Below are 23,552 nucleotides of genomic sequence, written 5' to 3' on the forward strand. Positions count from 1 at the left end.
CCATAAACCATCTGTCATTCCCATCACCCTTGCTTGGCAATAAGCTCTCTAAGCTCCCTCCTCCTCTAGACCCAAACCCAGGCATCCTTGCCAGCTACTAATCCTAGAACTAAAGTCTGGTGAGGGAGGACATGGAGTTAAGAAATACGTGGCGGAGGTGGTGATTTAGTCACTAAGTCGTGTCCGACCCTTGCGACCTCATGGACTGTAGCCCCTGCCAGGCTCCTCTGTCCAAGGAATTTCCCAGGCAAGAATACTGGAGTGGGTTTCTATTTCCTTCTCCACACAAATACACAGGCCATTCTAAAGGGTCGTAAGTTTTATTTAAAAAAGATTCTTAATTGAAAACAATGCCAGCATGTGTGTCTGTCTGTGTGCCTGTGAGAGAGAGGCACCACCTTTGGATGGCTAGGAGAGGTTTCTCTGAGAAGATGACATTTAATATGAGACCTGAAGCAGGTGGACGAGGGCTGCATGGGCCCTGGGGCTAGAGAGGGGACGCACGAGGAGCATTCAGAGTCAGAAGAAGGCCTGGGTGACATGGGGTAGTGAGTGAGCAAGAAAGGGGTGAGAAATAGGTGGAAGAGGCCCCGCAGAACCCGTCAGGCCAACCAGGCACAGCTTTGTTCTAAAGGACATGGCAGGTCATCTTTCATTTAATCCTCTTATTCATCATCTATGTCCAATCAGTCATCAAATCTGGTTAATCTATGTTTTTTACATCTTTCCTGTCTCTTACATCCTTTCACATTTAATCCTAGACCTGACTTTGATTGTAATTCTCTGTGAGACCTCTCCACGAAGTTTCTTTTAAAGAGTGGAAATAAATCATATATATTTTTTGAACACCTTCATCACACACTGATTCAGTTTATTTTTAGCAAATACTCTTTGGTCGACCAGTAACGTTTTATTGGTTAAGTGTGAATGCACCTGTTTTACACACACACACACACACACACACACACACACACACACACAGAGTTTTATTCACAGACCTGGTTTGAATTATAATTCCCCATGGAGCATCTCCTTGCAAATTTCTTTCAAAGAGCGGAAATAAATCTTCATATGAGCAACACACGTTCTGTGAACAACTTCATTACAGATCAACCAAATTTCTTCAAACATGCCAAAGGCACAAAGGGCAACTTAAAAGTTCTAAAGGAAGCAGTTTTCATTTGGGGGAAAAAAAATCATAAAAAAGTATCAGAGTGATTTCTTAAGTGGTAAAATCTTCCTTTTTGCCCATTTTTCTTGAGTTTTAAAAACAGTCTAAATGGAATCTTACTCAACTTTCTACAAGAAAACATACCTTTAGGCTGAGAGACAGCATAAGAAATTTCATCCTAAAGAATTATTTTTTTTTTGGAGGGGGGAGGGAAAGGGTGAAGTTATAAGAGCCTCAAGATAGAGGCTTCTAATTAAATTGCCCTCTCAACCAGAACTGCAGAGTATACGCTATAATCACCGCAATTCAGTTTAAATCTGGGACGGAATGATAATTTTGTTAGTTCAGAGGTTTTTTAAAACTATGGTTCATAACTGCTGGAGAGTTTCCGATGACTTTCCAAGGTTCTGCAAAGCATGTGTATTTGCTGGGGGACCAGGGGACTTGCAGCAAATGAATAAATAAGGTAGATTTCACAGTCTCAGGAAGTTTAAGTAGGTCTCAGATGAGATGAGATCAGGAAGATGATCGGGAAGTGCTGTCCTTGTCTTTCTGGCTTTGCAGATGACAACAAATCCACAGCACATTATTAGTGAGGAAGTTTTGAGTCCTTTTTCTACTAATGGTGATGGATTTGCCCTTCTTCACCTGCGTCCTTCATCCCAGTTCATTTGCAGTGTGGGCTTCGGAAATAAAAGCTGATTACTAGAGAGGTAAAGGGGGAAAGAATAAGGTAGGTTCAGCCCACAACACTGGCCTCAGCCTTTCAGGTTAACCCACTGAGCTGACCAGTCACCAGCAAAAAAATGTCATTCATTCAACTATCTTGATTGATTGTAACTAGATGAAGGGGGTACTGAGGCAAAAAAGGTACACAGGATCAAAAGGCTTAGATTCTTGGCAAGCAGACATTAATGGATAAACATACAAGTAATAGGACTTCCCTGGTGGCTCAGTAGGTAAAGAATTCACCTGCAATACAGGATCTCCTGGAGAAGGAAATAGCATCCCACTCCAGTATTCTTGCTGGAGAATTCCATGGACCAAGGAGCATGGCAGGCTACAGTTCATGGGTTGCAAAGAGTCCGACACAAATGACCAACTAAACTTTCAGTTCAGTTCAGTTGCTCAGTCGTGTCCGACTCTTTGCAACCCCATGGACTGCAGCACGCCAGGCTTCCCTGTCCATCATCAACTCCTGGAGCTTGCTCAAACTCATGTCCATCGAGTCGGTGATGACATCCAACCATCTCATCCTTTGTCATCCCCTTCTCCTCCTGCCTTCAATCTTTCCCAGCATCAGGCTCTTTTCAAATGAGTCAGTTCTTCACATCAGGTGGCCAAAGTATTGGAGTTTCAACTTCAACATCAGTCTTTCCAATGAATATTCAGGACTGATTTCCTTGAGGATTGACTGGTTGGATCTCCTTGCAGTCCAAGGGACTCTCAAGAGTCTTCTCCAACACCACAGTTCAAAAGCTCCAAATCTTCAGCACTCAGCTTCCTTTACAGTCCAACTCTCACATCCACACATAACCACTGGAAAAACCATGGCTTTGCCTAGACAGACCTATGTCGGCAAAGTAAAGTCTCTACTTTTTAATATGCTGTCTAGGTTGGTCATAGCTTTTCTTCCAAGGAGCAAGCGTCTTTTAATTTCATGGCTGCAGTCAACATCTGCAGTGATTTTGAAGCCCAAAAAATAAAGTCTCTCACTGTTTCCATTGTTTCCCCATCTATTTGCCATGAAGTGATGGGACCAGATGCCATGATCTTAGTTTTCGAAATGTTGAGTTTGAAGCCAACTTTTTCACTCTCCTCTTTTGCTTTCATCAAGAGGCTCTTTAGTTCTTCTTCATTTTCTGCCATAAGGGTGGTGTCATCTGCGTTTCTGAGGTTATTGATATTTCTCCTGGCAATCTTGATTCCATCTTGTGCTTCATCCAGTCCAGCATTTTACATGATGTACTCTGCATATAAGTTAAATAAGCGGGGTGACAATATACAGCCTTGACGTACTCCTTTCCCAATTCGGAACCAGTCTCTTGTTCCATGTCTGATTCTAACTGTTGCTTCTTAACCTGCATAGATTTCTCAGGAGGCAGGTAAAGTGATCTGGTATTCCCATCTCTTGAGGAATTTTCCACTGTTTGTTGTGATCCACACAATCAAAGGCTTTGGCATAATCAATAAAGCAGAAGTAGATGTTTTCCTGGAACTTTCTTGCTTTTCCAATGATCCAGTGGATGCTGGCAATTTGATCTCTGGTTCCTGTGCCTCTTCTAAAACCAGCTTGAACATCTGGAAGTTCACGGTTCACGTACTGTTGAAGCCTGGCTTGGAGAATTTTCAGCATTACTTTACTAGCGTGTGAGATGAGTGCAATTGTGCGGTAGTTTGAACATTCTTTGGGATTGCCTTTCTTTGCGATTGGAATGAAAACTGACCTTTTCCAGTCCTGTGGCCACTGCTGAGTCTTCCAAATTTGCTGGCATATTGAGTACAGCACTTTCAGTTACCAATAATAAAGGGCACCAGTTCAGTTCAGTTCAGTTCAGTCACTCAGTCATGTCCGACTCTTTGTGACCCCATGAATCGCAGCACGCCAGGTCTACCTGTCCATCACAAACTCCTGGAGTTTACTCAAACTCATGCCCATTGAGTTGGTGATGCCATCCAGCCATCTCATCTTCTCCTCCTGCCCTCAATCCCTCCCAGCATCAGGGCCTTTTCCAATGAGTCAGCTCTTCACATGAGGTGGCCAAAGTATTGGAGTTTCAGCTTCAGCATCAGTCCTTCCAATGAACACCCAGGACTTATGTCCTTCAGGATGGACTGGCTGGATCTCCTTGCAGTCTAAGGGACTCTCAAGAGTCTTCTCCAACACCACAGTTCAAAAGCATCAATTTTTTGGCACTCAGCTTTCTTCATAGTCCAACTCTCACATCCACACATGACCACTGGAAAAACCATAGCCTTGACCAGACGAACCTTTGTTGACAAAGTAACATCTCTGCTTTTTAATGTGCTATCAAGGTTGGTCATAACTTTCCTTCCAAGGAGCAAGTGCATTTTAATTTCATGGCTGCAGTCACCATCTGCAGTGATTTTGGAGCCCCCAAAAATAAAGTCTGACACTGTTTCCACTGTCTCCCCATCTATTTTCCATGAGACCAGATGGGACCAGATGCCATGACCTTAGTTTTCTCAATGTTGAGCTTTAAGCCAACTTTTTCACTCTCCTCTTTCACCAAACAGTATCCATAGTCATTGTTTTTCATTGCCATAGACTCGGTTTAAAAAAATGCCTGTTTGCTTAATAATGCCCTTGATGAGGCAATAAAAATCATTAGTTGCATTAAATTTTGACCCTTGAGTAGAAATCTTTCTACTATTACAAGTAATATGTTAATTAAAACTGTAGTAAGAACTATGATAGAAATCTCAAGGTTTCCTGAGAGAACGGAATGTGGGGACTGAGTCTAGCTGAGCAGTCTAGCTGGGTCCAAGGAAACCTGTCCTTTGAAAGAGTAATTTTAAACAGACATCTCAAGGAGGAGGAGGAAAGTTGACCAGGCGAAGTGTCATGAGATTAGCATTCCAATCAGAGGGAACAGCATGGTGTAGGCAGAGTTCCTGAGGTGAGGAAGAGCTTGACCCTTCCAAGGAACCAAAATGAGCCCATGGTGCCTAAGAGCTGTGGTTCCCAAAAGGTGGTCCATGGGGTTCCTGAGAAGCATCAAGAAGTTGACAAAGTCAAAACTATGTTCATTATGACAGTGAGATATTTGCTATTTGTTTTCTTTCACTGTGTTGACATTTACAGGAATGATGCAAAAGCAAAGGTGGGTCAAATTACTGGTGCCTTACCAGTTACAGGGCTTCCCTGGTGGCTCAGATGGTAGAGAATCTGCCTGCAACGCAGGAGACCCAGGTTCGATCCCTGGGTTGGGAAGATAACCTGGAGAAGGAAATGGCTAGCCATTTCAGTATTCTTGCCTAGAGAATTCCATGGACAGAGAAGCCTGGTGGGCTACAGTCCATGACGTTGCAAAGAGTCAGACACGACTGAGGGACTAACACTCCCTTACCAATAATAAAGGACAGCAAACAGTATCCACAATCACTGTGTTTCACTGTCACACATTCAGTTTAAAAAAAACGCCTGCTTGCTCAAGAATGTCCTTGGTGCAGCAATAAAAATCATTAGTTGTATTAAATCTTGACCCTTGAAGACAAATCTTTTTATTATTCTGTGTTGTCAACTGGAAAAGACACGGAGAGCACTCTCGCTGAAGACCCAAGTATGAAGGTTGTCTCAAGACAAAGCATCTGTGCAATCGAGCTGTGAGATGCACTTGCGGCTTTTTCAAGGAAAAGTATTTTCACTTGAAAAAACAATTGGCAGGCAAACCATGGTATGGTAAGACATGGGAACCGGCAGCCATTTGCTTAAAAGTGAATGAAGGATGCCTGTCACTTCACGGAAAGAATTGTAGAATTTGGGAAGACTCCCATGTGCTACCGTGATCTTGATATCTTCCCAATACTTACAATTACTTTCTTTTCTTATTTTTTCTATTTTTTGGCTGTGTTGTGGCATGTGGGATCTTAGTTCTTCCAACAGGGACAGAACCCTTGCTCTTTGAAGTGGAAGCGTGAAATCCCAACCACTGAGAATTCCCCATAATTACTTTCTGGTAAGATGGATGGTGATAATATTCCAGGTAGGTCTCACACAATATAATCTTTAATTCTTCCTAGGATTTATTAAAACCTTCTCTGTGGAAAACTGTATTATGTTTATAAACACAGACACGAAAATTCTAATTAGAATAGAAGCAAGCACTATGTCAAGAAATCAATTAGCATTTACTTCAGGAATGGAAAAAGTATTTTAATATCACAAAATTGGTTAACATATCTTTCCTTAAAAAAATCAACGGAAAATTTAATATAACTTTCTCAACATATACTTAAGAGGCATTTGATTCAACATAGCAGATAGTCCTAATAAAATTCTAACTAAAATATAATTACAGGAAACTGCTTAACTACAATAAAAAAATATCTCCAAAAAACTCTCCTCCAAATATCTTAATGGTAATATTAAAATTATTTCATTTAAAATCAAGATCTAGACAGGAAAGTCTGTTATGAGAGTTTGTCTTGGGAGATCTAGTGAACGAAATTCTTAAAAATGAATTACAAGTAAATACTTGAAAGGAAATGAATACTAGATATTTTTGCTGACAATATGAATTTCCAACAGATCCTATTTTTTTAAAGCTCTAAAGTTAACAAGAGGATTTAAGAAATAGAGGATATTAAATAAATACACACAAAATATTAGCTTTTATTTATTCTAACAATAAACATGTGAAGATGGAAAAGGGAAAATATTTTATTCATTAAATAGTAAGTAAAAATATCAAGGAATACAGTTAATAATAAAAGTACTAATCTCATTAAGGGTCACAAAATAAAGCTGAACAAATGGAAAGATATACTGCCTTCTTAATGAGAAGGTGAAATATCACAAAATTATTAATTCTCCCCCATGTATATAAATATAATGTCATTATCATTACAGTTGCATGGGTTTTTTGTTTGTTTGAGTTGAGGAAGACAGGATAAACAGTTTTAAACTTTGTATGAAAGAATAAATGTTCAAGTGTATAAACAAGAACAGTGACAAGGGAATTGCCTTACCAGACATCAGAGTATATTATTAAGTTATTATGAAATAAACATGGTATTGGTGTGAAATAGTTCAGTGGAAAAGAGAATCCAGAAATAATCTTGTATATGAGAATTTAATATATATTATACATCAAATATGGTAGCTCAATTTATTGGGAAAATAAATTATTTTTAAAAGGATACCACTATAACTGTTGTCTATCAGAAATAAATTCTTACTTTACACCATATACTAAAATACATTCCCCAGAGATTAATCTTCATAGTAAATAGCAAAACAGAGCAAAATATTGCCTTAATATCTAGGAGGCTTTGTGTGCAATCTAGGGAGAAGGAAACTGTAAGAAGATTGGAAAACCAAGAGACCATAAAAGAAAAGATATATCTGACCACATTAAAAATGTTTACGGTAAAAGCCATAGACAAACTCAAAACTCAAATGATTGATTTGTGAAAAAAATACTTGTAATGACAAATCAATTTATATTTTATTACTTCATATAGTATTGAAACTAATTGTGTGGAAATTAATGACAAATTATATAAGGATTAATTTAATTTATATAATATGGAGAGATTTTATAATTGGCAACTCAATAGAAAACTGGTCAAAAAATATGAAAAAGCAGTTTATGGAAGCACAAATCCAAATAGGTAACAAATGTACAAAAAGCTGCTTGAATTTACCATAATTGTGTATGTGTGCTCAGTTGTGTCTGACTATCTGCGACCCCACGGACAGTAGCAAGCCAGACTCTTCGGTCCATGGGATTTCCCAGGCAAGATTACCGGAGTGCATTGCCATGTTTTTCTCCAGGGGATCTTCCTGACCCAAGGATCGAACCTGAGTCTCCTACAGTGCAAGTGGATTCTTTACCGCTGAGTCACCAGGGAAGCTAATGATATGTCTAAAGTTGTGCACATGCGTATTTAAAATTTATATTCATAGAGGACTACTCAAAGAAAATGCTGCCCGTATTGTACATACTGATGTTTTAAATTTGATCACTGGATTGAACTAGACCTTTGGAACTATATATTTGAACTACATCATACTGGTCCTTCTTTATTTTCACTTGAAAATAAAGTAAATTGAACTTTAGTCCTCTCTATTTTATAGGGAAGAAAATAAAGCTGTAAAGCTTCACTGACTTGCCCAAATGAACACAGGGAGGAAGTGGCAACAATGGGTTTGAACCCAGGCAGACTAACTCCACAAGCCACACACACAGTTCTCAGCATGTTTTCTGAGAGTTTAGCAGAAGTGAGTGAGGCACACATCTTGGGGAACAATTTAAAGAGATGCTGAGAAATTCTGAAAGCAGGAGAAATAATATTTGAAAAATAATTCAAACTGAACAAAAATATCAAAATTTTCTGTAAAGACAGGATCCCACCCTGCACTTGCCTCTCACAGCTTTGCTCACTTCACCCTAATCCCAGCTCCATGGGATCTTGCTTATCATAGATATTCTTACAGTAATTTGGACCAATTACATTAATATTGCATTCAGTTCAGTTCAGCTTAGTCGCCCAGTCATGTCCAACTCTTTGCGACCACATGGACTGCAGCACACCAGGCCTCCCTGTCCATCACCAACTCCTGGAGTTTACTCAAACTCATGTCCATTGAGTCAGAGATGCCATCCATCTCTTCCTCTGTCGTCTCCTTTTCCTCCTGCCTTCAACATTTCCCAGCATCAGGGGCTTTTCAAATGAGTCAGTTCTTCGCATCAGGTGGCCAAAGTATTGAAGTTTCAGCTTCAGCATCAGTCCTTCCAATGAATATTCAGGACTGATTCCCTTGAGGATTGACTGATTGGATCTCCTTGCAGTCCAAGGGACTCTCAAGAGTTTTCAACACCACAGACCAAAAGCATCAAATCTTTAGCACTCAGCTTTCTTTATAGTCCAACTCTCACATCCATAACATGACTACTGGAAAAACCACAGCTTTGCCTAGATGGACCTTTGTCAGCAAAGTAATGTCTCTGCTTTTTAACAAGCTGTGTAGGTTGGTCATAACTTTTCTTCCAAGGAGCAAGCATCTTTTAATTTCATGGCTGCAGTAATCATCTGCAGTGATTTTGGAGCCCCCAAAAATAAAGTCTCTCACTGTTTCCACTGTTATCCCATCTATTTGCCATGAAGTGATGGGACCAGATGCCATGGTCTTAGTTTCCTGAATGTTGAGCTTTAAGACAATTTTTTCACTCTTCTCTTTCAGTTTCATCAAGAGGCTCTGTAGTTCTTCACTTTCTGCCATAAGGGTGGTGTCATCTGCATATCTGAAGTTATTGGTATTTCTCCCAACAATCTTGATTCCAGCTTGTGCTTCCTCCAGCCCAGCGTTTCTCATGATGTACTCTGCATATAAGTTAAATAAGCAGGGTGACAACATACAGCCTTGACTACTCCTTTCCCAATTCGGAACCAGTCTCTTGTTCCACGTCCAGTTCTAACAGTTGCTTCCTGACATGAATACAGATTTCTCAAGAGGCAGGTCAGATGATCTGGTATTCCCATCTCTTGAAGAATTTTCCAGAGTTTGTTGTGGTCCAGACAGTCAAAGGTTTTGGCATAGTCAATAAAGCAGAAGTAGATGTTTTCCTGGAACTTTTCTTGCTTTTCCAATGATCCAATGGATGCTGGCAATTTGATCTCTGGTTCCTGTGCCTCTTCTAAATCCAGCTTGAACATCTGGAAGTTCACTGTTCATGAATTATTGAAGCCTGGCTTGAAGAATTTTGAGCATTACTTTGCTAGTGTGTGAAAGTGAAAGTTAAGTCGCTCAGTCGTGTCTGACTCTTTGCGACCCCGTGGACTGTAGCCCACCAGGCTCCTCCGTCCATGGGATTCTCCAGGCAAGAGTACTGGAGTGGGTTGCCATTTCCTTCTCTAGGGGATCTTCCTGACCCAGGGATCGAACTCAGGTCTCCCGCATTGCAGGCAGATGCTTTGAGATGAGTGCAATTGTGCAGTAGTTTGAGCATTCTTTGGCATTGCCTTTCTTAGGGATTGGAATGAAAACTGACCTTTTCCAGTCCTGTGGCCACTGCTGAGTTTCCCAAATTTGCTGGCATATTGAGTGCAGCACTTTCACAGCATCATCTTTTAGGATTTGCAATAGCTCAACTGGAATTCCATCACCTCCACTAGCTTAGTTCGTAGTGATGCCTCCTAAGGCCCACTTGACTTCACATTCCAGGATGTCTGGCCCTAGGTGAGTGATCACACCATCATGATTATCTGGGTCGTGAAGATCTTTTTTGTACAGTTCCACTGTGTATTCTTGCCACCTCTTCTTAATACCATTTCTGTCCTTTATTGAGCCCATCTTTGCATGAAATGTTCCCTTGGTATCTCTAATTTTCTTGAAGAGATCTCTAGGCTTTCCCATTCTATTGTTTTCCTCTATTTATTTGCATCGATTGCTGAGAAAGATCAATCTTAACAATCTTATCTCTCCTTGCTATTCTTTGGAACTCTGCATTCAAATAGGTATATCTTTCCTTTTCTACTTTGCCTTTCACTTCTTTTCTGTTCACAGCTATTTGCAAGGCCTCCTCACACAACCATTTTGCCTTTTTGCATTTCTTTTCCTTGGAGATGGCCTTGATCCCTGCCTCTTATACAATATCACAAACCTCTGTCCGTAGTTCTTCAGGCACTCTGTCTATCAGATCTAATCCCTTGAATCTATTTGTCACTTCCACTGTACAATCGTAAGGGATTTGATTTAGGTCATACCTGAATGGTCTAGTGGTTTTCCCTACCTTCTTCAATTTAAGTCTGAATTTGGCAATAAGGAGTTCATGGTCTGTACCATAGTCAGCTCCTGTTTTTGTTTTTTTTTTTTTTTTTTTTTGCTGACTGTATAGAACTTTTCCATCTTTGGCTACAAAGAATATAATCAACCTGATTGACCATCTGGTGATGTCCATGTGTAGAGTCTTATCTTGTAATATTGCATTAGGATATTATTTATCTTGATTATTAGGGTTTCAAAAAAATATTTATTTATTTGGTAGCTCTGGGTCTTAGCTGTACCATGCAGAATCTTGAGTTGCAGTATTTGAGATCTAGTTCCCTGACCAGGGAACAAACCTAGGCCTCCTGCATTGGGAGGAGCCACTGGACCACCAGGAAAATCTCAATTATTGAGGGTTTTCTTAGTATTGGTTAATTATTTTTTAAAACTTTTAAAATATTTATTATTTTTTCAATTTTTAATTTTGGGTTTCCCTGGTGGCTCAGACGGTAAAGAATCTGCCTGTAATGCAGGAGACCTAGGTCAATCCCTGGGTCAGGAAGATACCCTGGAGAACGGAATGGCAACCCACTCCAGTATTCTTGCCTAGAGAATCCTTGCCTGTCAGGCTTCTCTGTCCATAGGGTTGCAAAGAGTTGGACATGACTGAGCGATTATATTGGGGTAGAGTTGACTTACAATGTTGTGTTAGTTTCTGGTGCCTGAAAGGTTCTTGGTGACTCCTTAAATGTTATACCAGAGGCAAGTGTCTCTATCAATCATGCTGCCCCCAGTCTGCATATGTATCTTTTAAGTTGGAGCAGCACTTTCCTAACTTGTTCAAAACCACATTTGGACTCCGGTCAGTCTCGGGTGGGGCACAAGAGGCTGAATTTTTAATGAGCTCCCAGGTGATGCCTGTGTTACTGGTACGTGTCTCTTACCTGCTGGGTGTAAGGAGATGTCGGTCAGGGCACGTGGTGAGTGGGTCAGAAAGATGAAAATGCACCAAAATAATGAGAGTTGGACCATAAAGACGGCTGAGCACCAAAGAATTGATGCTTTTGAACTGTGGTGCTGGAGAAGACTCTTGACAGTCCCTTGGAGAGCAAGATCAAGCCAGTCAATCCTAAAGGAAATCAACTATAAATATTCATTGACTGATGCTGAAGCTGAAGCTCCAATACCTTGGCCACCTGATGTGAAGAGCCGACTCATTGGAAAAGACCCCGATGCTGGGAAAGACTGAGGGCAGGAGGAGAAGGGGGCGACAGAGGATGAGATGGTTGAATGGCATCATTGACTCAATGGACATGCGTTTGAACAAATTCCGGGAGGTGGTGAAGGACAAAGAAGCCTGGTATGCTGCAGTCCGCGGGGTCACAGAGTCCAACACGACTAAGTGATTGAACAACAATAAATGAAAGGGCACCACACATTGGCATCGTTGTAAACATTTTAGTCCTCACGACAGCCCTGTGAACTAGATTCTGTTATGTTGACACCCACCAGCCAAAGACCACCACAAACACACTGCTAGTTGCACAAAGATTTATTCAGCTTGCTGCAGGCTGGACACACCCCCAGGGACCGGACAAGGGAATTGGAGGGGTCTATTATGGGATTTGGTGTTGAGCTGGGGGAGTCTTGGGAGAGTTAAGGGCTGGGGGGCCAGTTCTGGCTTGGGTGCCCCCCAGGCACAGGGCAGCTTGACCACTGGGCTCCTTATAAGTTTTTTTTTGGCCCAGGAAGATGGAGGGTTAACTTGGGTAGAACTGCCACTAGAGAGGAGCTGTTGGTCAGAAGTGGCGGATGTTAATTCTGTTTGTGGCTGCAGACTGTCTTTCTCTTTGTCTCACAAATGACCTTGCTGCTGGCCGTTCCAACATAGCCATGGAGTGACCTGTTGTGATTATTGTGTCTCTTCCGAGTGATGTTTATGTTTCTTTAGGAACACTGCGGCTACTGCTGTCCAGACCTATCTGAGCTGGGTCAGTGACTCAGGCTCCAAGCCCCAGAGGACACTTCACATGCGGGCCACCTCCTTGAGATTTTTCTGAGTCCCCCATGGTGCCTGACACCAGCCAGGGCTGCAGTGCCATCATGCCGGGCTGCCCTCAGCCTGGCCTGGCACTTATGTCTCTCTCCTTCAGAGGACTACCCTGTGAATGGACCTTGCTCAGGGGTCATCCCGAGGCCCTGAGATGCCCGAGAATGCGTGCCCACCTGTCTCAGGAGGGCAGCCTGGCGAGCAGATGATCCCCAGGGTCTAAACAGAGCATTCCTTCCACAGAAATGTGTGGCGCTAAACTGGGCTTCCCAGGTGGCACTAGTGGTAAAGAACCCGCCTGCCAATTCAGGAGATATAAGAGACGCGGGTTTGATCCCTGAGTCAGGAAGACTCCCTGGAGGAGGGCATGGCAATCCACTCCAGTGTTCTAGCCTGGTGAATCCCATGGACAGAGGAGACTGGTGGGCTGCAGCCTACAGGGTCGAAAAGAGTCAGACAGGACCGCACATGAAACTGAACTGTCAGATTGGTGCTGATTTGAAGTAACTTTTTTAACACTCTATTTTCTTTATTCTTAATGCATATTTTAATTATTTTAAATTTTTTCAGTTCTACTCAGGTAAAACTGACAAAAGATACTTAAAACATACATTGCAATGATTTGACACATGTAGCCATTGTGAAAAGGTATCCCCACTTAGTTAATTAACACATTTATCACCTCACATATTTATCTCTTTGTGTGTGTGCGTGTGTGAGAACATTTAAGTTCTACTCTCTCAGCAAATGTCATCACACAGTAAGTATTATCAATGACAGTCACCATGATAAACATCAGATCTTCAGATCTGATTTATCTTTATCTTGTAGCTGGAATTTTATGCCCCTTTGCAAAACTTTCGGTATTTTCCGCACCCTACCCCCCTACCCCTGCCACCTCCAAAACCACTTTCCTACTCTATTTCTCTGAGTTTGACATTTTTAAAGATTCCACTCAAATTGCTTATACAGACAGGATCCCACAAAATATATTTGCCTGGGGTCCCACACATCTAAGTGTTGGACCCATCACAGTCTAGCTGGCAGTTGCCTAAGGCCATTTTTCACTGTCTCAATTGTTATCATCTCCATTACAAAGAGGAAGAAGCTGAGGTTCACAGAGGTTAAGCAACTCCCTGGTGAACCCCCAGCTGGTGATGGGGCAGCGACTCTGGTGAGCCTGCTCTTGGCAGGTGCTCGAACCCACACTCTCCCTTGCCCACCCATCAACTAACTAAGGACGCCTCGGATATGTTCCGCCCCAGTGACTGTGCTGACGTATAGAACACTCCCACGCACCTGTGGTCACCTAATCTGTGACACAAGAGGCAAGAAATATACAGTGGAGAAAAGACACTTTAATAAGTGGTGCTGGGAAAACTGGACAGCTCCATGGAGAAGAATGAAAATGAGAACACTCCAATACCATACACAAAAACAAACTCAAAAAGGGATTAAAGACCTAAATGTAAGACTAGATACTATAAAACTCAGAGGAAAACAGGCAGAACATTCTCTGAAATAAATCACAGCAAGATCTTTTTGGATCCACCTGTGAGAGTGATGAAAATAAAAACAAAAATAAACAGATCCAGGGGCACTCGTTACATAGTAGCCACATGGACACGATGAGAGAAAGAGTGAGAAGTAAATACAATAATGTTATTAATGTTTATCATGGAATTTTTATTATCTAATTTTTACTTTTCTATATTTTCTTTGTTTTTCCAACTCTCTATGATAACCATGAAATCCTTTTTAGACCATTAATCTGATCTTTCCTTTGGAAATTACACAATGTAATTGTAATTTCTGCTTTTAAAAAAATTGCTTCAACGGCTTACAAAAATTTTTTTCTTCCGCGTGGTACTTGGAAATCTCCTTGCATCCTCAATATTTGGTTCTTTTGCTCCTTTCTCCTCCCTACCCCACATCTTCGGACTGAAGCTGTTAGGGGCCCCACGTGCTCCTTCTGAGCCCTAGTCCAGGTTCGTCCCAGGATGACAGAAACACTTAAGAGCGTTAACTTGGGCTTCCTGTGAACACCAGAGACTGTGAAAAACTCAGGATGTTCCCGCAAATGGCACCGGGACTATCCAGATTGCTGGGGGTGGTGCTGAGGTTGGCTGTGAGGAGGAGGTGCCCGCGAGTGGGCAGGAAAGAGAGGCGCGTTGTCTTCTATTATGGGGTTCAGCCCATCTAGGGTGGTCACACTCCCCTCTGCTGGTTTCAACAACCAGAAACAGAGGGGAGGTGATGCATGACTAAGAGGCTCTGTATTCTTCCAGCAGAAGGAGGGAGTCCTGTCGCTTCTGTGGGGTCAGGCTTATTTTCTGCCGTGAGAAGATTCCAGAACACAAAAATATTAGGAAGGCTCCTCTGGAACGCCAGCTTTGCTAGTACACCTGCTGTGTGACCCTGTGAAGTTACACAGACCTTCTGTGCCTCAGTCTTCTTATCTGAAAAGTGGGGATAAAATTCCGTTGTCAAATGGTTGTTGTGAGGATTAAGTAAGATGATGCTGGGGGCTTCCCTTGTGGCTCAGCTGGTAAAGAATCCGCCTGCAAAGCAAGAGACCTGGGTTCGATCCCTGAGTTGGGAAGATCCCCTGGAGAAGGGAAAGGTTACCCATTCCAGCATTCTGGCCTGGAGAATTCCCTGGACTGTATAGTCCATGGGGTCGCAAAAAGTCGGACACGACTGAGCAACTTTTAAAAAAAAAAAAAGATGATGCTGGGACACTGTCTAGTACAGGGGACACTGAGACTATTATTGTTGTTGAGTTGTTTTATCTTAGATGGTCTTTGTTTTTATTCTTTTTTAATTAAAAATTATTTAAAAGATAGCCATCAACACTTTATTTTTATTTTCTTTCATTTATTTAATGTGGCTGCACTGAGTCTTCCCTGTAGTGTGCTGGCTTAGCTACCCTTCAATATGTGGGATCTTAGTTCCCCAACCAGGGATTGAACTCACACTCCCTGCATTGGAAGCTTGGACTCTTAGCCACTGAACCACTTGGGAAGTCCAGTCTTACGTGGTCTCAAAGAGGACAGTCTGAGATCATGGACTGGTTCTCCATGGTGTCATTTCAAAAAGCTGGGGGAATACCTCCCATGTATATGCAGTCAGTTTTGAAAAACCAGTTGCAAATCAATCATCCATTGATAGAGCCAAACCTTTTGCACGCACTTTCCATTTCCAGTCTTTATCACCTCTGTGGTGATGAGGTTTAAAAGCTCTGCAGCCTGCCGTGTAAAACAGAGGCTTGTTTTACTTCCCAAAAGCTCTCACTCTTACAGCTCAGTGGTGAATGGGTCCAAGTTCACTGTCTTTCTGCTAAGCTGCTTCAATCATGTCTGACTCTTCGGGATCCTATGGACTGTAGCCCGCCAGGCTCCTCTGTCCATGGAATGCTCCAGGCAAAAATACTGGAGTGGATTGCCATGCCCTCCTCCAGGGCACCTTCCTGACCCAGGGATGGAACTCATGTCTCCTGCATTAGCAGGCAGGTTCTTTACCACTAGCGCCATCTGGGAAGCCCCTGTTTTCCTAACTGTCATCATTTCCTAGACACTTCAACCTCTTCTTTTCCCTCTTTAAATATTTTATTTATCTCTCACTTCAGTTGCTCTGGTGACTTTAAGACTTCCTTAAATACACCTGAAAGAATATTCTGGGGCTGAGCACACCTTCCAATTTTCTTTCTCACTCTTGGTGTTTCTGTTCTGAAGGTGTTTTGTGGGCTGCTTAGTTAGTAGAAGCTTAGTTAGTAGCCCTCATTTGAGGATCAGATGAATCATATTTCTCCTGCTTAGCTGTCAGCCTCGTGACCACATCCCATTCGTAAGGTGGGTTGATGTTAGTACCTGCCCCAGGCTGGGGGGGTCCGTGTGCCCGTAGGAGGAAGGGCAGGGCTGGGAGTGCCCACGGCAGGAGCCCAGGACCAGGAACCGCATTAACAGTCTACTTGAGAGCAAAGCCTCATCTTCCTGGCTGCCCCACGAAACCCACTTTGCATACTACTGCCAACTTCTTTTCCTCAAATGGGACTTTTAGCATGATGTCCTTTGACTCAAAAAATCTTCAAAAATTCCCCCTTGATTAGTCTTCCATGGAGAGTCCTGCCTGGAATCGCCTCACAATTGCCTCCCTCCAGCTGTCTTCCAACATCTGGGGATTCTGCAAAAAAATCTAGAGGTACCAACAGAACTGAGACCCAGTCCTTAGACTTAAGGAGCACTCCGTTCAGGAGACAGGGTGTGAGGCTGGCCAAGGGGAGCCCAGAGAGAGGGACGGACACCCCCAGGTGAGCTGAGGTCTGCAGTGGGTCTCTGCCTGTGAACAGGGGGCTAGTTGGTCGTGCCTGAGTCAGAGAGGAGAGTCCCTGGGAAGAGAGGACAATAAAAAGAGAGGCTGATGGCAGGACACCACGTTTGGAGGCACAGAAGCCTGGAGAAGCTAAAGTCTGGGTGATGGGGTCGGTGGGAGGTGATGCTAGTAAATGGAGTCAAGACAGGTGGCACAGGCTCGAGGCTAGCTGGGGGCCTTGGGTTGTAACCTGTGGGAGGTGGGAGGATATTGAACAATCTTAAGCAAGGGTATAACATTGTGTAATTACCAAAGAAAAGATCAGATTAACGGTCATAAAAGGATTTCATGGTTATCATAGAATTGGAAAAATATAGAAAAGTAAAAATTAATTAGATAATAAAAATCCAATGATAAACATTGATAACATTATCATCTTCTTGCTATTCCTTTCTTTTGTTGTGGCTACTATGTAAGGAGTGCTTACGATGTACCAGGTATTTTTACCAGGCATTATGTAATTCTCATAAAAACTCTATTCCTTAGGAAAACTTATTAACTCAGTAAGTAGCAGACTTGGGTTTCAGACCAATAATGGGGCTCCAGTCTCTGAGTTCTGAACCCCTAGGCTTTTTGGCGATTACACAATCAATACATATACACATACATAATATACATAGAGAGATGTAACGTTTTCTTTAAAACACAGCTTGGCACCCTAATTTTCTGGATTGGGGTTTTAAAAAGAATTTTGATGAGAGCCTGAAGGAGCTGTGTAGGTGGGGAGCGGTTCAGAAAGTGTGGTGTGGGAGGGCGATGGTTGGATGGCGCTGCAAAGGTCATGTGAAAGATGACGAAGGGATTGGTGATGCAGCCAGGGTGGGGGCGGGGGAGAGGATGCACCTGGAGACCGTATTTTCTTTTGCTTATTTTTGGCTGCGCTGGGTCTTGTTGCTGCACGTGGGTTTTCTCTAGGTGTGGCGAGCTGGGGCTCCTCTCTAGTTGCGCTGTGCTGCCTTCTCTTCCTGCAGAGCACCAGCTCTAGGGTGCAAGATCTTCAGTGGTTGCAGCACATGCGCTCAGGAGTTGCAGTTGGCAGGCTCTAGAGCATAGCCTAAATAGCTGCGGCATTGGGCTTAGCTGCCCCACAGCATGTGGAATCCTCCCCGACCAGGGATCAAGCCTGTGTCCCCTGCCTTGGCAGGCAGATTCCTAACCGCTGGACCATGAAGGAAGTCCATGGAGACTTCAAGATTAGAAATAACAGAACTGGATGATTCAGGGTGTGTGTGTCTGTAGGTGTGTCTAAGCGGGAGTTGAGGGAAAGGAAGACATGAAGGAAAATCATGAAGATTCTTTACTGAGCACCTGAGTGAGAGGGAGAAGTGTTTGGGAGACCAGGAAGCTGATGAGTCCCGTGAGAGCCCGAGAGGGCTCTGGGCACCAGGCGGATGTGTTCAGGGCTTCCCTGGTGGCTCAGATGGGAAAGAATCCACCTGCCAATGCGAGAGACCTGGGTTCAACCCCTGGGTCGGGAAGACCCCCTGGAGGAAGGCATAGCAACCCACTCCAGTATTCTTGCCTGGAGAATCCCATGGACAGAGGAGCCTGGTGGGCTACAGGCTTTGCATGGGGTTGCAAAGAGTTGGACACGCCCGAGCGACTAACACACACAGAGACCTACATGTGGCAAAACTGAGGGCAGTCGCCGCACTTTTGCACCGAAGTCAAGGGACGTGAGGATCCCTGGGAAGAACAGACAGAATATAAAGGAGGCATCTGTAGAGGAAGCTTGTGGACAGGGGCAGAGAGGACAGCGGAGTCGGAGGCTCAGATCCCAGAGTGGCCAACACGCAGACCACAGAGCGGGGTGGGAAGGTAACAGGAAGAGGCTGATGGAGTCACCAATTTCCTCCTCAAATCCCAGCTTTGGGTTCATCCCTCCTTAGCTTTCAAAATGATTTTTGTATATCCATCTCCGGTTTACTTTACTGTCCCGGCTTGCCCTGCCATGCCTCTGCATCTCTAAGGCGTACTTACACTCTCACCTCCTCCAGCAAGCCCTCCCAGCCTGCGCCAGAGCCTCCAGCTCTCGGTTCACATGCCCTCCCACAACATCCCCTCTCACTGTCATAGATCCTGCTTACCCCCAGATTCTAAGCAGCTGGGGCAGGAGCTCTTCCTTCCTCAGCATCCCATGTTGCCTGACAACAAGGTGCTGATTAGCTGGATGTTTATAATCCACAGCGGAGAACATATTGTTTTACTTGTATAGCTTTGGATTTTTTGAAAATACACTTTCTCTACACCAGAAGCTCCTCTGCCCTTTTTAGCTCAGTCCCAGCTCTGTGGATTCTTCCCATGGCATATTCTCCCCTGCTGGTTTGGCATTTTGCTAGTCAGACACTCACAGGCAGTCTTGGAGCTGGGATAACTTAAAAAAAAAAAAAAACATTTTGTATTGGGGTACAGCCGATGAACAATGTTGTGATAGTTTCAGATGAACAGTGAAGGGACTCAGCCACACATACACATGTATCCATTCTCCTCCAAACCCCCTTCCCATCCAGGCTGGCACATAACATTGGGCAGAGTTCCCTGGGCTATACAGTAGGTTTTTGTTGCTTATCCATTTTAAACAGGGTAGTGTCTACATGACCTTGAGATCATTTCTGTTCACGGCCCTTTTCCCACTCCCCCACTGATCTGTGTCACAGTCACACCTCAAACTTCCTCACCCCCAATTGCTGACATTCCCCTCATCTTAGAACTCACAGTGCTTTCTTTCCCGTGAGCCATGTTTGCCTAACCCCTGGACTCTTTGTAACCTCATCATTCTCATGAGGTTAAGAAGGGGACTATCTGTTCTGTGCCCCTTCTTCTGGCACTGAACTGTGATACTTCACCTGTCCTCTAAACAACTATAATGGGTGGCAGGTAACAGATCTCCACCAAGCCCTTCAAACTTCATCGTGAGTTCCTTCAAGACTTCTGGGTTCCCAAGGAGCTCTGCTAAATGCTCTGTGGTGGCCTGCCGGGGAAGGAAGTCCAAAAAGGGAGAGGATATATGTATGTATGTGTATGGCTGATTCTTTTTGTTGTGCAGTAGAAACCAACACCACATTCTAAAGTGATTATACTCCAATAAAAATTAATTTTAAAGAAAGGCTTGTAGGTTCCATGTGAAGCCAGCCAGACTCCTCACTCACATACACGCGTGTGTATGTCTATGGGTGTGCATGTGTGTATGATGAGCAGCAGTGATACTGAGGAAGACAATGGCGTTGATAATAGTAACTACCATTTTCTGAGCACTTACCACATGCCGGGCACTGTGCAAAGTGACTTATAGAAATTGTTTCACTTAATCCTCCTTCCCTGCTGCTCTTCCATGCTCTGTGGAATCTCGGGGGTGGCTCTTAATCACTGCAATGTGAGATACGAATTTTTGGCTTTCCCTTTGGGGGTGTGATGGGAGAAGACCAGTGCGGAGGCTTTGGAAGAAATCCATGGCAGCTGCGAAGTAAGATAACCTGATCCTGCCTCATCTCTACGTCTTATCACCCCTCCCTCGGCGACAGTGACCAGGGCCTAGAAGCCACAGATCGACTTGGGTAAGCAGCAACATTTGACCTTCCCCCAGAGACCCAGTGCCTGTGGGGCATGTGATGGTGACAGTATTCCACTAGATAAGCAATGCATGATGGAATTCTAATTAAATTTAAAAGAGAAGACGGCGTTCAGGGAAAGTTTCCTTGAAAAGAAGAAACCATCTTCCCAATCTTGACTTTTAAACTTCCAGTCTTGCTTAGGGCTATTACCATTTCAGTTGGAAAGTGGCAGAAAACCAATAGTATTGATGTAGAAAAACACAAAGTCGAGCAATAACAACTCCCTATTTCCTTAAATTGTGACAACGTTCAGGTGAAGAAATTCTAAAAAGGGAACTTCACCGAGAAATACGATTGGATCTGGAAGACAAGCAGAGATTAAATCTGGTGTTAGTTAAGTGGTGGTACTTCCCCGGTAGTCCGGTGGCTAAAACTCTGTGCTCCCAAATGTAGGAGACCTGGGTTTGATCCCTGGTCAGAGAACTAGATCCCACATGCCACAACTAAGACCTGGGACAGACAAATAAATAAATATATATCTTTTAAAAAGATGTGATTCTTAAGGGAAAAAAAAAGTGGCAAGAAACACTGGAAGACTACAGAGGTTCTGATCTCAAGAGAGGTTAAAAATAAAGTCTTTGAGAACAGCGTAAGCTTTGCAACGCTGTTCCATTTTGCAAAGACACAGGAGCACACACTAAAATAAAAGGTGGTTTGAAAAGTACAACCTGCGAGGGAGGAGAGGAAGGAAGGAAGTGTGAGCAGCCAGATTGTGGTGGGCGGGGTGTGCGCAGAAGAGGCTGTGTGCTGGCTGTGAGGGGAGGCGAGGGAAGGACAGCAAAGCTGGGAGGTCTCTGTTTCGTGATGAAGGGTGGTGTCTTAGCTCAGGCTGCTACAACAAAACACTGTATAGACAGGGTGGCTTAAACGGCAAGCATTTATTTCTCTTCGTTCTGGAGGTTGGAAGTCCAAGATCAAGGTGTTGACTGATGCAGCTTCTGAAGAGGGCTCTCTTACTGGCTGGTAGACGGCCACCTTCTAGCTGTTGCTCACGAGACTTCTTTGCGCTCTAGAGGAAATAGGGAGCTCTCCGGTGTCTCTTCTTATAAGGAAACTAATCTTTTTTCTTTTACATTTATTTGGCTGCACCAGGTCTGAGTCATACGGGATCTTTCATGGAGGCACAGATTCTCTAGTCGTGGTGCAGTTGTGCCTGTGGGCCTTGTTGCTCTGTGGCATGTGGGATCTTAGTTCCCGGCCCAGGGATGGAACCCATGTCTCCTGCATCGATAGGCAGATTCTTAACCACTGGACCACCAGGAAGTCCCAGGAAACTAATCTTATCAGTCAGGGACCTACCTTCTGATCTCCTTAACCCTTAATTACTTCCAGGATAGCCCTACCTCCAAATACAGTCACACTGGGAGTTAGGCTTGAACATGTGAATTTTGAGGCGGACACAGATGTTTAATGATTAAAGGCTAAGGGGAAGGGGCCAATGGAGAGAGGAAAAATCAAACACCGAGGAAAGGACAGCAGGAATGGAAGAGAGGTCTCATGCAGCCATGGATGAGGTTTGTGGTGTCAGGGAATGGGCAACTTCTCAGTAAATCATGAGGCGAGTTTACCTGATAAGTAGGGATGCGTTTGTAATTTAAAAAGAGTAAAAAAGACCCAGAAGAGCCTCCATGGGAAATGAGATAAGAAGTGAATTGGAAGGGACTTCCTTGGTGGTCCAGTGGATAAGAATCTGCCTTCCAACACAGGGGACACAGGTTTGATCCCTGGTTGGGGAGCTAAGATTCCACATGTCGAAGAGCAACTAAGCTGTTGGGCTGAAACTAGAGAAAGTCCGGGCACTGCAAGGAAGACCCAGCATCGTCCCTCCCTGCCAAAAAAGTGAACTGGGGACCATCATGCAATATCAAAGGGCCAGCCATACTGCAATAACATGATTGTCATCAGATATCAGCTCTAATTTCACCCGTTATGGAGGTCTCCCCTGACCACCCTGTTTTATTAGTAATTTTATGCATAGCACTTAGTGGTATCTGATTCAGTTCTTACTCCACCCTAATAGGATGTGAACTCCATAAGACCCTGAAACTTTCAGTTTTGTCTGTTGCTTCATTTTTAAAACTTAGGGTAGTGCCTGGCACAGAAAAACCCAAAGAAGCCTCTGCAGGCTGAATGATTTTGGAAACACTGAGAAGAATTATTTGCCATCCTATCATTGTCACTCAAGCTCCCAGGGTCAAAAGTGTGGGAAAAGAAAGGTTTTCCAGGACTGAGTATGCCAATACTCAGGCAGGAAGGACAGAAGAGGGCAAGACAAGGGAGAAATCAAGGGTGTCACTGAGCCTTGGCTGGATAAGGAGGGTGAGATGACGAGGAAGACAGGCAGGGCTGATCAGACAGAGAGAGATCAGACAGGCAGAGAAAAAGGAGGAAGCAGGGGGAGCATCATGAAGCGGGTTGAGTGGGTGTGAGTAGGAGGATGAGATGCTGTGGTCAAAAGAAGAAAGCTGAGTGGGAGACTGCCAAGCTGAAGAGGTGCCGAGTGGTGAAATTGTCCGGTCTGTGTCCGAGGCAGGCGGTCGCCAACAGGAAGTGTAAGGTGGGAGGTGCCGAAGTTTACCCATCAAGGCACCAGGAGGAAGGGTAGCGTCTTCTACCATGCTCCGGGATAGTAAATCTGAGTTGTTGGTACCCATAGAAGGAAAGGTTCTACAGTCAAAGCAGAGACATCACTTTGCCGACAAAGGTCCATACAATTAAAGCTATGGTTTTTCCAGTAGTCATGTATGGATGTGAGAGCTGGACCATAAAGAAGGCTGAGTGCAGAAGAATTGATGCTTTCGAACTGTGGTCCTGAGAGTCTCTTGGGCGGCAAGGAGATTAGATCATCAAGAGTGTGGTCCCTAGAACAGCAGCATCAACATCCTTTGGGAACAT

At 43.7% G+C, this 23,552-nt stretch overlaps 1 protein-coding gene and 1 non-coding gene across 2 annotated transcripts in view; one reads left to right on the forward strand and one right to left on the reverse strand.

Annotated features, from left to right (window-relative positions):
- KCTD1 (potassium channel tetramerization domain containing 1) overlaps positions 1-23,552 on the reverse strand; it is a 196,961-nt gene that overhangs the window by 161,233 nt on the left and 12,176 nt on the right. The window lies entirely within an intron of this gene.
- On the forward strand, positions 5,055-5,126 carry TRNAC-GCA (transfer RNA cysteine (anticodon GCA)). Its single transcript has one exon. It is a non-coding gene; the product is annotated as a tRNA-Cys (tRNA).

This window comes from Odocoileus virginianus, chromosome 22, assembly GCF_023699985.2.
Source record: "Odocoileus virginianus isolate 20LAN1187 ecotype Illinois chromosome 22, Ovbor_1.2, whole genome shotgun sequence".
NCBI classification, from domain to species: Eukaryota; Metazoa; Chordata; class Mammalia; order Artiodactyla; family Cervidae; genus Odocoileus; species Odocoileus virginianus.